General features: G+C 41.6%; 2 protein-coding genes across 2 annotated transcripts in view; one reads left to right on the top strand and one right to left on the bottom strand.

Moving 5' to 3' along the window:
* Aven (apoptosis and caspase activation inhibitor) overlaps positions 1 to 15066 on the top strand; it is a 129917-nt gene that overhangs the window by 19147 nt on the left and 95704 nt on the right. The window lies entirely within an intron of this gene.
* The window catches only part of Chrm5 (cholinergic receptor muscarinic 5), a 57871-nt gene that overhangs the window by 34191 nt on the left and 8614 nt on the right, over positions 1 to 15066 (bottom strand). The gene's annotated exons all lie outside the window — the stretch shown is intronic.

The following is a 15066-nucleotide window of genomic DNA, read 5'->3' as shown; positions in this document are numbered from 1 at the left end:
TAGTCTAGCCCAGCAGGCATGTTCTTTGGCTTATGATTTTGGTTATTTCTTTTAGCATTTTATTTACATAATTTAGAGCAAGGCACATGGCTGAATCCTCTGTTATTTTTTGGTGGTAGTCTGCTTACTGATTTCTTCGAGGTTTGATTATCTCTGTCTTGGGAGATTGCAGTTGACATGTCTTTGCTGTGCTCTTCTGTTTCCCTTCCTCTGCTACTGGTTTATTGGCTTCCCTCTGCAGCACGACACTGGGAAGAGCCGCCCTGCCTTTTCATGCATGCTGATTTCCTGCTGAATTATATTTCATTCTCTAATTGTAACATTGGAAGAACACCCTCCGACACACATTCCCTGCTCCATACAGTGATTCTGATTTTTGTACTGTGTGTATATATATATATATATATGTATATACATACATACATACATACACACACACATTAAATTATGGCAGTTGCTTGGGGGTAGGAATCAGTGGGGAATGGCTGTTGCAGTTTTATAGAGTGGCCAGAGAAGATCTTACTGAGAAGGTAACATTTGACTAAAGTTCCGAGGAAGCTGAGGGAGGAAGCATTGTGGATATACCTACAAGAGTCCTCCAGGCAAAGACAGCAAGTTCAAAGGCTTTGAGGGAAGAATGCTAATGGATCATCTCTACTTAGAATTTATTTCCATGTATAACAGTTAACTTTGCGGATTGGTAATCGAGGAGGAACTTTCTTTCTCCCCCATTTGGTGTTCACTTGTGTTGACAGATCCACCCTGGAGCGTTGTTTACTGTTACCCAGGGAAGTTAAGGATCCAACACTTCCAACTTTGAGGAATCTCTAGAGAATTCTAGTGAATGTGCATGAATGTTCATAGATGATTGCTCAGGGGCTCTCAAGTGGAAGCATATCTACTAATAGTGAAAAGAATGCTCAGAGGTATGAGTGAGTCTCTCAGACATCCTGTTGTGCAAAAGAAACATCGCACACCTGTAGGAGACCTCAGTGTGGTTCTGTTTAAACATGGGACCCAGCTGAGCTGGTGTTCACCTGTGATCCGGTGCCTGGAAGGCTGAGGTGGAGGGTCACCTCATTAGGCTACACATTGAGACTGTATCTCAAAGGATCAGACACAAGACAAAGTTAACTGTGTTATTTAGGAAGGAGAGGAGAGGTAGTGGTTAGGGAGAGGCATACATCAGATGTGTAGGCCTGGCCACTCCTGTGATGTTGGTTGTGCTCCGTTTGCCTGGATGATGGTTACCTTGGCTTAATAATTATTCTTTAAATTGTTCAAATGTATTTGTATTTTTGGGGGGGAGGGTTTCAAGATGAGTTTCTCTGTGTAACTGTTCTAGCTGTCTTAGAACTCATTTGGTAGACCAAGTTGGCCTTGAACTCACAGAGATCTGCTACCTCTGCTTCAGGAGTGTGGGAATTTTAATTTTACAAGTCTTCCAATAAAATACACTCTTTTGTAGAACTCATCAACTTGTACAGACAGCACTGCCTGCCTTGAGTCTTTAGCCCTGGCTGGCAGCATCTATATTCTTATTTCCAGAGGACATGGGAAGACATATGGTTTGTTCGAGGTCATACTCATTCTGGTGGGACAGGGAATTTGCAGCTGTCTGTTCTTCCTGTAAGCCTCCGAACAAGATAATTAGGTCACTAGCTTTTGTTTCTAAATAATGTTCTTCTAGTCTTCAGGTATGCTTTAAGAATTGGGTAATGGGGGCTAGCAAGATGGGTCAGTGGCTAAGAGCACTTGCTGAAGACAAGGGCTCAGTTCCCAGCACCCACATGGTTGTTGACAACCATCTGTAACTACAGATCCAGGTGATCCAGTGCACTCTTCCAGCCTCTGCAGGAGCCACCCCTGCATGTGGTACACACACATGTATGCAGGCAAAGCATTCAGACACATGGAATAAATAAGTTTAAAATAAAGTTTGGAAGTGGGCTGGTTATGGTGGTGCATGCCTTTAATCCCAGAACTCCGGAGGTAGAGGCAGGAGGATCTCTGTGAATCTGAGGATAATCTGGTGAGCTTCTGGACATCCAGAACTATATAGAGAGACCCTGTCTCAAAAAAAAAAAAAAAAAAAAAAAAAGAAAAAGAGAGAGAAAAAGAAAAAAACATCAAAAACAAAAAAAAAACCAAAACCAACAAAAAAACCCCCAAACCAAAACAAACAACAACAACAACAAAACCAACCAAAACCAATAACAGCAAAAGTTTGGAAGTGGTAGCCTGTGCTCATGTACCTTCAGGGTTAAATTGGTATAAATAATAAGTCTTCAAGCAGATTTCTTTTCTTTCTTACCAACTCCCATCCCAATAGTCAGTCACTGAGTTCATGCCATGAACACTGTCGGTTCCTTTCAAGATGCCACTCATTACCAGAGTTCCAAAGTGTTCATATTGCAAGCACAACAGTAGGCTAAAACTGAAGATAAACGTGGAAGAAAAAATTAGGTCTGAGTGTATCAGCTCTGTTTTATTTTTAGTGAAAATATGAAAATGACATGATTAGATAAGTTCGCTCATAGAGTTATTGAAGAACCAGTCTATCTCCATCTTAGACTTAAGAGTCATCGTATAATAGTAAAGACAAACTAGGCTCATTCCTGTTTATGGTTAAACCTCTGTTTTTCAAGAACTGGGCTATGTCCCACCTGTAACCTTAACTACAAATGGTTCTGTACTGCCCGTTCCAGGAATGGTAATTATGTCTTTGTTTCAAAAAGTTGTTTATAACTATCTTGTAACCGACCTTTGTTTCAGAAGGTTAGATGACCGCCTATGACTCCCTTGTTATGCCCACCTTCCAACCATGTCTTTATGTCAGGAGGTCTTTAGATCTAACTTGTTTGTCCTGCTGCTTTAACCTGACCTGTTTTGCCTGCCAAATCCCCGTTTGGACCACCTCCCCATCCTTGAGCTATAAAACTTTGTCTTCCTCACATCCAATGCTGACCTCTCAAACCCCATCTTAGAGGAAGGCTGCCCATGTACACGAATAAAAAAGTTTGCTTTAATGAATTGCTTTTGTGTTGGTTTTAAAGAAAATGGTTCCCATAGGTCCAGAAGGAGTGACACTATTAGGAGGTGTGACTTATTGGAGTAGGTGTGGCTTTGTTGGAGCAAATGCATCACTAAAGGGTGGGTTTTAAGGTCTCAGGACAAGGCTGGCCAGTGTGTCACTGTCTTTTCCTGATGCCTGTGGATCAAGATGTAGAACTCTCAGTTTCTTCCCCAGTACCACGTCTGCGTGCATGCTGCCCTGCTTCTTGCCATGGCCATCGATAATGGGCTAAACCTCTGAAACTGTAACCAGCCTCAATTAAATGTTTTCCTTTATAAGAGTTTCTGTGGTCATGGTGTCTCTTCACAGCAATAAAACCTTAACTAAGACAGCTTGCTTTAATTCATTTGGCCATGATGATTTGGGTTGGTGGTCTTTTTCTTTCCATCTTTGGAATTAACATCTATATGCGTATTTTTATTTAAAGCCTTTACATATCTTCCTCAATGTAACTGTGAAAAGTTACTTTGTGGGAAAGATTTTAGTTTTAATTATATTTCGTTTCCCCACTCTGTTCTTACATCACCTGTTTTGACTGAAAGGGAAAAGAAGATACTGTGCTAGTAGCCTGTGCTTCTAAACCGTGGACCTTTCTTTCTCTTTAGCAGTGGAGCAGTTTCGCTGGTTCAGTTCATGGATCTCCCCACCCCCACCTTTTTATGTGGTATGTGGTTTGTACTTAGAGTACCTTTCCATATCTTGGGAAGGAAATTTAGTAAGGGAACCCTCCCATAGGTATGTGGATAATCTGAGAAAACAAAACAAAACAACCCAGCAACAAAACAACAACAACAAATAAAACCATTTAACTTAAAAAAGTATTGCAATGCCAAAATAATCTTTCTTACACTGGAATATAGTAGTGGGTCAAATCTGATTTTCCCTTTTAAAATAACCTCAAAAAGGTAAGAGCAGCCGAGGCCTCAGAACTTGTTCCCTGTTGCTGTGGAGCAGGTTCTTTGAGTGGTTGGTGGTCCAGCCGCATCCTTTGAGTGGTTGGTGGTCCAGCCACATCCTTTAAGTGGTTGGTGATCCAGCCGCATCCTTTGAGTTGTTGGTGGTCCATCAGCATCCTTTGAATGGTTGGTGGTCCATCAGCATCCTTTGAGTGGTTGGTGGTCCAGCCGCATCCTTTGAATGGTTGGTGGTCCATCAGCATCCTTTGAGTGGTTGGTGGTCCAGCCGCATCCTTTGCTCCACAGCAGTCAGTTTTCTTTCTCTGAGACTGTGCTTATTGGACTCGGCCTGGGAGCCTCGTTCCCTTCCTTTTCTTTTGTCTTTATGACATTTTGGCTCCTATTTGCTTAGGGATCCTGTAGATGTCTGTGAGTTTCTTTAATGCTTCCTTTTGCTCCTTTGCTCCCATATTTCCCACATCGGTTCCTTGTTCCGCTTAAGTTACCCTTGTGGGCCTTTTCTGCTTTATTTGGTGCTTCTTGAATTTTTTCATTAAGTCAAATTATTGTCTCTTTTTCTCCTCCGCTAAAGTGTGTCCATTTTTATTTCTCCATGCATTCATGAAAGTATGTGCGGATCTTTGTGTGGTTTGGTCTTCTAAGTCATCCAGCGGTTTTACCAAATAGCCAGTTTAGAGATTCAGTTCAGCTCCTTAGCTCCTTATTACTTCGGTTCTTTCTGCCCTTGCTTAGGGTTATTTACCTTTTGCTTTGTTTTGCCCCCCTCCCCCTTTTAAAGTAATCTTCCTTGGAAAGTATTAGGCGGTTTGTGCCTTTACATCAGAGTGTCCGGGCTATGAGTAAGGTCTGTATAAAATTTTTAGCAGATTCAGTACCTTAAACATCATGAGTGGAGAATACCTTGTACTCAGCCTTACGTTCTAGTATTTCCAGTGTTACAAGGTTACACCAGATGGGTCTGTTTGCATCTTTTTCCTAATGGTCATTAATGGTCTGATAGTTTGTACTCAACAGAAAGGTTTGTTTTTAGTTTTATCTTCATATATTTCCAAAAGTACTATCCAGTTTGCTCAACACTGCTACTGTTATATTAAAGTCTGTAATATAGACTTAAATTTTATGATTTTTATTTTATATGTATTGGTGTTTTGTCTACATGTATGTATGTGCACCACATGCATAGACCAAGAGAGGGTATTAAATGCTCTGGAACTGGACTTATGGGTGGCTGTGAGCATCTGTGTAGGTTCTGGGAACTGAACCCAGGTCCTCTGCTAGAGCAGCCAGTGCTCTTAACCTCTGAGCCATGTCTTCAACTTCTGAAAATGTTTTTGTGACATCTATAAATTTCTTTGTGTGCTGATGGGATATGCACACCAGGAGCACGTGGAGGCCAGTGAATTTTACTCTGTTCAGTGTCGGCACTAACACCAGTGAATTTTACTCTGTTCAGCGTCGGCAGCTGTACTTCCAGTCCCCTGGGCCAGTGGGTGTCACAAGACACAAGAGCAGTGCTTGTGACTGCACAGTCTTTAAGTTCATTTTCGAGCTGAGTGTTGGTTTGCTCAGATAATTAAGATTTTTTTTATAGTTTTTTTTTTTTAATGTCAGAATTTCTCTGTGTAGCTTTGTAGCCTGTCATGGCACTTGCTCTGTAGACCAGGCTGGCCTCTTCCTCCTAAGTACTGGGATTAAAGGTGTGTGCCACTATTGCCCGGCTGATTATTCTTATTTCTAGTAAGAGAAAATTAGCAAGTCTTTTTTGGGTTTGACTTATATTCCAGATACCCTTCAGGCTGACAGGTGTCTACTTAACCACACCGTCAAGTCTGGGTGTTATCCTAACAGCATGTAGCACGTTCTTTTCAATCACTCCTGCCTCCTTTCTGCTTGGCTATAATACCTGCTTGTCTTAGTAACTGTTCTATTTTTGTGAAGACACACCATGACCATTTAATTGGGGCCTGTCTACATTTTCAGATGGTTACTCTATTATCACAATGGCAGGAAATACGGCAGCAGCAGGTGGGCATGGTACTGAAGAAGCAGCTGAGAGCTTCACAGCCTGGTCCTCAAGCAGCACGCAGGAGGGGGAGGGTAGGGGAAAGAGAGAAGGGAGAAGGATTGGCACAGCTTTTTGAAACCTCAAAGCCCACCCCTAGGGACACACCTCCTTCATCAAGGCCACACCTCCTCATCTTCCCCGACAGCTCATCAAATCAGCTGGGAACTAGGCTGTAAATACATGAGCCTGTGGGGGCCAGGCTCATTCAAAACACCACACTGCTCTTCTTCTCATGGAAAAGATCACCAGGGGGCTGCGAAGATGGCTCAGCAGGAGAAGTGCTTGCTACACAGGCATGAGAACCTGAGTCTGGATCCTTAGCATGCGCATGAGAACCTGTGTGCTGGTGGGGGAAGTGGAGCTAGGAGAATGGCAGGGCCTGATGGCAAGCCATTTCAGCCTATTTAGTAAGCTCCATGACAGTGAGAGGCTCTGCCACAGGAAACGATGGGCACGGCACTGGAGGATCAGCACCTGAAGTTTATCTCTGCCTCCATTCACATGTACACACATGTATATACACACTCACACACATATGCATGTTGCACACACAAATAGTCATTATGTTTAGTGGAGTAGAGGACAGAAATACACGCTTGTGGTCTTGCCGTGTTGAAGTTGGGGTTGATTTTGTTCCCTCTACTTGTTCTTAGGAGAGAGGAAAGAAAAAAAAACAAGTGTGTTTCTGGAAAAGTATCTAAAAAGGTTGTTGTAGGATAGCTTTTGTAAAGAGTAAAAAATGAATGATTTAAAAGGTTCTGGAAAGGCAGTTAACTTGACAGTAAAGAGTCGTGTATTCCAGTAGAGAGCTGCAGTGTAGGGTGGCTGTGCAGGCAGGAGACAGGAACTTGACTGAGAGCCGTCAGGTGATTGGAGTTCTGTTACAGACTCTGAGAGGGGAACTCATGGCCCCATCCTTAAACAGACAACTGAGTTAGAAATATCTTTGTTTTAATCTAGTATGGTTTGTGAGGATCATGTAGAATTATCTAAAAAGATATAATGTGAGGATCGCAAACTGCAAAATATCTAATTTCTGACATCAGGTCATTAAAATAGGTATGCCAGAATATACAGTATAGTGCAGATGTATATAATCCGAATACAAAGACAATGGTCACTATCTTGTTTTCTTTTCATATATAAGGTCAGGGGCGGAGGGAGGTTTACTGACTTGAACCTTTGCAACTATGAAGGTGACCCAAGGAACCTCAAACTTAGCATGAGGAAAGCAGAATCTGTGATGGAAGGTTTATCATGCTAAGCAAAAGAAGTTGAGCGGTAATTTAACAGTGATGTCACATATATTTTAAGACATAAAGACAAAGACAAACAATTAAATGTGTGTAATGAAAGCGTTGGGAATTTGCACGAGTGTCTGTGTGCATCTCACCCTTGAGTGTCGGTGGGAGTTGGGTATCATCCTCCTGGGACTCTTCTAGAGTGCATTTGATTGAGATGTGTTCAACTGTGGTCCTTTCCACTGTGTAGGCAAATAAATTTTATTTTCCTGACCCCTTTTAACCTTTAATAGTTCTATAACATCTTCAAACCAAGAATGTCAAACATAGTGAGCATTCTTAGCAATTTTAGGGTTAAAGTCATTAAGAAAGAGAGATATGTGCATATGGTACTGTGGGACCTAATGATGATAAGACACCTTAAGTGAACAAGATGATAGATGCTGCCATTTCCTCAACGCCTATCAAGTGCAGACCCCATATGAAGTATCTAAGACTCTTTTTCTGCTTCATTAAGCCTTAACCTTAACCAACTATGGTAGATTTTGTTATCTCTGTGTGTGTTGAGGCTAAGCCTTAGCTGTACCACAGTCAAAGAACAACTCATCCCCGTTAGTCCTTACCTATCATCAATGACTGAAATATAAAAGTGTTCCATTCCCCTCAGGAGTGGTTTTTTGGATACACAGACAAGACCTACATATGTGACTCTACACCTTAACAGACGCACACAGACTGGAAGTTAAGGGATGGGAAGGTATTCTGAGCAAATGGAAACACTGCCCACTCTGCCTGGCTTTGGATTGATCTATTTTGTCAGATAGCGAATAGCACCTCTTGGTCTCCTAGTTTTGTTTGCTCACAGTACCTTTTCCTTTCTGTTTATTGGAAAGTTGTGCCTGGTTGTGATGTTGAGGGGCAGAGGCAATAGATAGATGGATCCTACTTTTTAATCTAATATGTTGGTCTGTGTTGATCTGCGCTTTTTGATTAGGGAGTTGAGATCATAAATGTTCAGAGTTAGTATAAAGAGGTGTATATTAAAGAGGTGTATATTAATATATTAATTACTGTCTTTTTTTTAAGGTTTTGTAGTTTAGTGCTTTCCTCCTTCTCACTTGCCTAACTGTGGTTCTAACATGATTCATTCTTTCTTGTGGCTTTATGGGTGAATTCATTTAGTTTTCTTCATTCTGAAGGATTCTTTCATATTTCTTCTGTGGAGCTGGTTTAGTGGTTGTGAATGTGAATCCCTTTAGTCTGTTCCTACTTTAGAAAGTTTTCCTCTACCTTTAGATTATGACAGCTGGGTTTTCTGGGTATAGTACTTTGGATTGGCAGTTGTGGCTTTGCGCTTTGAATACATCATTCCAAGCTCTCCTTGATTTTAGAGTTTTTTTTTTTTTTTGAGACATCTGCTGTTATTCTGGTGGGCCTACCTTTATATATGACATGGCATTTCTCTGTTGCATTTTTCAGCATACTTTGTTCTGTATTTTAGTGTTTTTACTATAGTGTTGTAACATAGGAAGGGCCTTTTCTGTTTATTTGACATGCTAAATGCTTGCTGTTTAGGGCTTTGTACATGTTGGACAAATACTGAGCTACACATTCCAAGATCTTACCCAGTCTCTCTATTACTAATAATACCTAATACAATACAAATGCTATATAAATTGTTATTATACTGTTTTATTTAGGCAATAATAACAAGAGGGAAATGTCTGTATATGTCCCGTACAAATGCAGTTCAAATTTTTGTTTTTGACCTATGGTTGGATACATCCATGACTGTACAACCCGTAGATAGGGAGAAGTGAATTTATGTTAAAGATCATCCACCATGATCAAGTAAGATTTTCCCTTGGGCCATAATGTGTGCTCATTACATGGAACTCAGTGAATGGGATTCGTCATATTCATGGGACGGACAAACAGGACATGATCTGTAGATATGGAAGAGAATTTGAGAGAAGTCCTTTCACTGTGAAAGCTTTCAACAAATTAGGTTTAGAAGGAATGTTTCCCTATAAAAATTAAGGCCGTATGTGATAAACCCACAGCCAACAGTGAAATGTTTGAGGATTTCTTCCTAAGATCAGAGATAAGACAAGGATGGCCCCTCACAAGGGCTTCTGTTCCACACCGGAACAGAAAAAGGACAGAGAAAGAGAAAGGAACCAATGGGAAAAGACAGAGTGATATAGTCTCTGTAGACGACATGATTTTATAGGAGAAAATGCTGACGTTTCATCAAAAACCTACAGTAAAGCCTTACCAATTTTGCCATTTTAATGCTTAAAAGCAAGCAAACAAACCTCATAGTAATCAGTGAGCAAATGCAAGATCAACTTCTAATAGTAAACAGCATTTGAAAGCACCAAAAAACCTTTTGAGAAAAGAGAGGACTGCACACTCTGACTTTCCAGGAAGTGTTCAATAATAGGAAGTCAGATACCCAGGGAATCAGTTATCCCTGGGGAGCCTTTGCTTCCTAAACCAGTCTCTACAATTCTCTGAACAGCAGCAGACCCAGGAAGACTCGGTGCCTGATGGTCTCACAGACCTGACGCCCATAGTATTCCCGCCAGGGAGACGAATCCATAATGTAGCAGTTTGGAATTCTGGGCAGTTACCTTGTTATGCAAGATTATTCATACTGTCACATTTCATTGCAAATTTCTGTAAAGATTAAGCTTTTTATATAAACACCAAGCCATCTCACCAGCCCCAAAACATTATTGTTACTCGCTTCATTTAAACTGAAAAACCTGGGAAATGTGGATTTATTTCAGCCTTGGCTTGGATTATTATGACAGAGGCACTCAGGAGCTCAAACACAAAATGAGTTTTCCTTGACTGCTGAGAACGATTAACTCAAGCAAGAAGATAATTGTGTGTTATAAGCCATGCATGCTAAGAGTCAAGCAGACTCATCTGCTTCCTCTTTTTTCGGGAAATTGATGAGATACCACTTTTCTTACTGTTGCTCACACTGCTTCCTAGCTTTCATACTCAGTTATCTCCCCCTGGCAATGTTGAGAGGATCCAGAGGTGATGCTGCTAAGGGCTGACAAAGAGCCACTGCACCTACACTGCACCCAAGCTCAGCGTGACTCCAGGTGGCCACAGTGGCCTCCCGCTTGATTGCTTTCCCCCTCCGCCCCCCACCCCAAGGTCTCCCTGTGTAGCCCTGGCCGCCCTGGAACTTGCTATGTAGACCAAGTGCTGGGCTTAAAGGTGTGCTCTGCCATGCTTGCTTCCTCTTTTAAAACCTGTCTGAATTCTATGTTGGAATCCTTTTGACCGGAGGGTCTCATGGTATCATTTTCCGGTAGGCTGTATTTGGCTACAAGAGAGCTATGCTCCCCCCTATATTTTGGAGTCCAGATGGCTGGTAATTTTCTTGCTCTTCTTTGTTTTCTTTATGTATAGTGTAAAGAGGACTTGGGGACACACACTTCTCTGTGCTTCTCTTGGAGCACGAAGATGTTGTTTGCTCTGGGGACAGTGAGATGGGTAAAGTTGGGGGGCAAGGTTCTCCTCAGAGCCTGCCCTCCTCTTCAAAGCAATTTCCCTTTTGTATTTAGGTTTTAAAAATTATTTTCATTTTTATTAATGTAAATTTATTTATTGTATGTGTATGGTTGTTTTGTCAGCATGTGTTCTGTGTACTACATGTATGCCTAGTATCCATGGAGGCCAGAAGAGGGCATCAGATTCTTGGAACTGGAGTTACCCATGGTTGTAAACTTCTACATGAGTGCTTAGAAACTGAATCTGAGTTCTCTGTAAGAGCAGTCGGTGCTCTTAGCTGCTGAGCCATCTCGCTCTCCAGCCCATAGGTTTTTTACTACCTATTGTGACCTACGAAGTTTCCTAGGTTCATTTGTGCTTTGCTTACTCTCAGGGTACTCTCCTAGAAACTCTTCTATGTGTGTTAAATATTCAGTGCGTGTTCTGGCTGTCAGTGGCCAGAGGTTGTTACCTGAGAGTTAATGCATCTGGACTGGTGTGTGGAGCACCACCAGAACATCCTTATGCAAATGAAACCACAGGGAGAGAGAAACCATTTTAGCAGGCTGTGTCAGTTCAGGCTTGTCAAGTTAAGTCGTTCCAATGGAATGATCTTGGAGGGTATGCTGTTAACAGAACAATAAGAAATTCAGTCTGTGTGGGAGTGTGTGCCTGTCAGCTAGATACTATAGCTTCTAAACAAGAATCTGCTGCTGCTTAGCTTACCAGCATCTTTAGCTGAGCATGCTTGATTGCTGTGTACCTCGTCTTTGCTCCCCCTGGTTGCTGCCAGCCACACTAGTTTACTGTGGCATCATTTTGAAAAGCACCATTAATATAGTTAGGAAGTCTAAATCGTCTCCGTTTTTATTCTTACTCTTGTTTTCCTTTGGAGTTTGAAATCATAGTGAAAAAGTGAGCTGCATTTTGTTTTGAAAACTAGAGACTAGACAGTTAAACAGCATCATTACATGGTGTCTTCATGGCTAGAGAAGCTGCTGTTCTGGGTGGATTCTTTTAATGCCAACCTTGGGCTTCTTGAGTGGATCTCGCTCTGCTGTTCAGGAGGTGGAAGGAATTGCTGGAGGAAAGACGCGCAAGCACATGGGTTGCTTTTCCCTTGACCACAGAGTACCTGCTTCTTCCCGCATGCGCCCCTCAGACTGCAGGAGGGTGGCACTCTACTCTTTGTTGTGCAAAGTCCATGCGCTTTGAGTCATGGAATTTCTTCCCTCGTTCTTCAGCGTCATAGAGTGTTCGTCTCATGTCCGGTCTCAGCCATCTTTTGGGCAAAACTTTCACTTTTTTAGATCGGAGAACTGAAGCACATAAGGGTTGCAGTTTAACTCAGGGACGCAGGTATTTGTGGGAGATGAGACGCTCAAAGAATTTTCTTGGCTGTAGTCACCCATTTGAATTTCAATGTTTTCCTTTTAGAATGGGGTTTAGGAATTGAGTCCTTTGTGGTTTTGTCCTTTGTGGTGAGCTACAAAGATGTTATAAGCATATATATATATATATATATATATACACATATAATTACATAGTTTTTTTTTTTTCCTGAGACAGTTTTACTCTGTAGCCCAGGCTAGCTGGGAATTAACTATGTAGTCCCAACTAGATTTGAACTTGGTAATTCTTTTGCCTTGGATTCTCAACTATTGGTATTGCTGGTATGAACAATTTTTTTTTCAGGGTTACATTTTCCTCAGACCAATTAGGAACCAGTTTGTCCAGTGTAGGTTTCATTTCTACTTTTAAAATATACTTCTTTTGTGTTTTTTAAAACTACTAGTCCTGTGCCTATGTTAGGTTTGTCCTAGTGCATGATGGGAGCCTGCTCAGAATGAACTCAGGACATACTGCCAGTTCGGAGTATCACTTTTTCACAATAGACAGCCTTCATCAGGCCTCTTTGAGTTTTAAACAGGCATAGTGAATTTTGAAATAGTCCTTTCTAACATGAACTTGGATGTGTTACAGAGAAGACTAAGTTATATCAAGAGCCCATCACAGGAAACAAGACTATCTAAGAGAATATATGATTCTCTATTTGCAGAAATTGTCAAAGATTTTCAAAGCTCAGTTTCCCAGATTTGGGTATAGAACTTTTATGAGAAGACCAGCGTGGACCACCCGTGCTTTTAGAGTGTCTCAAAGGAGAGAGAGGGTGCAAGCTGTGCTCCGTGTGGCCACTGAGCTGGGGTGAGCAGCTTTCCAGCTGAGCATGCAGACCTCGCCTCCCAACAGAAGATGAGCGTGTGTACGTTAGAATGGGCTGCGATGCGTGGTATCTAAGGGAGGAGGTGAGGCGCAGTGGAGAATCTGTTTCAGGCTGTTTCACCTTCACATCTCTGAAAGTGTTGATCAGATGTGCGTTCAGTGGTAACAACTCATGAAAATCAGGTCACCTTTTGGGAGAGCGGCAGAGCTGTTTTTTGAAGGAAACTCCTGGTCTCGTGTCAGTAATTGAGCCTTTTGTGTTTCCTTGAATTGAAGCGGTAGAGGTCATTGTTCAAGGTGTTTCTAAAGAGGGTAGTAGGTAAGTTTCTGCCGTCAAGAGGGAAGAGGTGGAGATTTTCCACTCTACTCTCCTGAGAGCCCACTTGAGCCCACAGTTATCTTTTCTATACAGCCTATTAGCCATGTCATAAGCAGTTGATATTGCTGTGACCATGAACATAGGCATTTTTATGAGTGTATATTAATTATATATAATAGTGTATCTTATTGGCATTTTATATGTACATTTAAATATATTTGATCACATTTACCAGCCCCAGTATCCACTATTGTTCCCTCTCTATCACTAATTGCTTTTGCCTACTATTCTTCCTTATACTTCCATGAGTTTTCTTTCTCTATTTCCCTCCCTCCCTCCTTTCTTCTTTCTTTTTCTTGTGTATGAGTGCATATGTGTGTGAATTAATGAGTTTAATTAGGGCTGCTAAGGGTTGTTTTCAGGACCATGGGCACTTTACAAGCTGTTACATCACCAAGCAATCACTGACTACCTATAGAAACTCAGGCACGAGTGCAGCCCTCATGGACTCCTCCCCACTAGCTACCATTTATTACCTGTAAATATTCAGAGATGGATCTAAGCTTCCTTTTGTTGTTTTGAGAAGGGTCTAATGTAGACAGGGTGGACCATTAGATGATTAAGATCTAGCATGAGCTGCAGGCCCAGTCCTTCAGCTTCTTCTGTGGTGTCTGGGATTCCAGGTGTCTGCTTCTAGCACCCCATGTTGGGTGGTGATGGAAATGAAGCCCAGGGCATCTGGTATGCTAAGCTGGCTCTCTACCCACTATTTTACACCTGCCAGCACCTAAATCTTCAGGGAAGGGTGTCCCTTCACCGTGACAGCTTGTTGATGGGTCCATTTTTGTACAGGATTTAAATTTTTTTAAAAAACAATTTATCTTTATTCTATATGTATTGGTGTTTTGCCTGCATGCGTGTCTGTGTGATGACGGCAGATCTCCTGGAGCTGGAGTTACAGACAGTTGTGAGCTGCTATGTGGGTGCTGGGAATTGAACTGAGGTCCTCTGGAAGAACAGAACAGCTAGTGTTCTTAACCACTGAGCCATTTCTCCAGCTCCCTAAAATGTTTTTATTGAGCTATATGTTTTTCTCCGCTCCCATCCTCTCTTTTCCCCTCCCCTTCTGCCTTCTTCCATGGTAAGAAGGCATGCTCCCAATTTTCTCAGGAGATCTTGTCTTTTTCTACTTCCCATGTAGATTTCATCCATGTATGTCTCTTTTAGGGTCCTCATTGTTGTCTAGGTTCTCTGGGATTATGAATTGTAGGCTGATTTTTTTCTTTGCTTTATGTCTAAAAGCCACTTATAAGTGAGTACATATGATATTTGTCTTTCTGGGTTTGGGTTATCTCACTTAATAGGATGTTTTCTAGATCCATCCATTTGCCCATAAATTTCAAGATGTTATTATTTTTTTCTGCTGTGTAGTATTCCATTGTGTAAATGTACCACATTTTCCTTATCCATTCTTCGGTCGAGGGGCATTTAGGTTGTTTCCAGGTTCTGGCTATGACAAACAGTGCTGCTATGAACACAGTTGAACACATGTCCTTGTGGTACAATTGAGCATCCTTTGCATATATACCCAAAAGTGGCATTGCTGGGTCCTGAGGTAGTTGTTTCCTAATTTTCTGAGAAATTGCCATACTGATCTCCAAAGTGGCTGTTGTACAGGATTTTTGCAGGTAATCGTAGCTACTGTGAGT

Source organism: Chionomys nivalis, chromosome 9 (assembly GCF_950005125.1).
Source record: "Chionomys nivalis chromosome 9, mChiNiv1.1, whole genome shotgun sequence".
NCBI classification, from domain to species: domain Eukaryota; kingdom Metazoa; phylum Chordata; class Mammalia; order Rodentia; family Cricetidae; genus Chionomys; species Chionomys nivalis.
The sequence above is the reverse complement of the archived record's forward strand: the minus strand, read 5'-3'. Positions and strand labels throughout refer to the sequence as shown.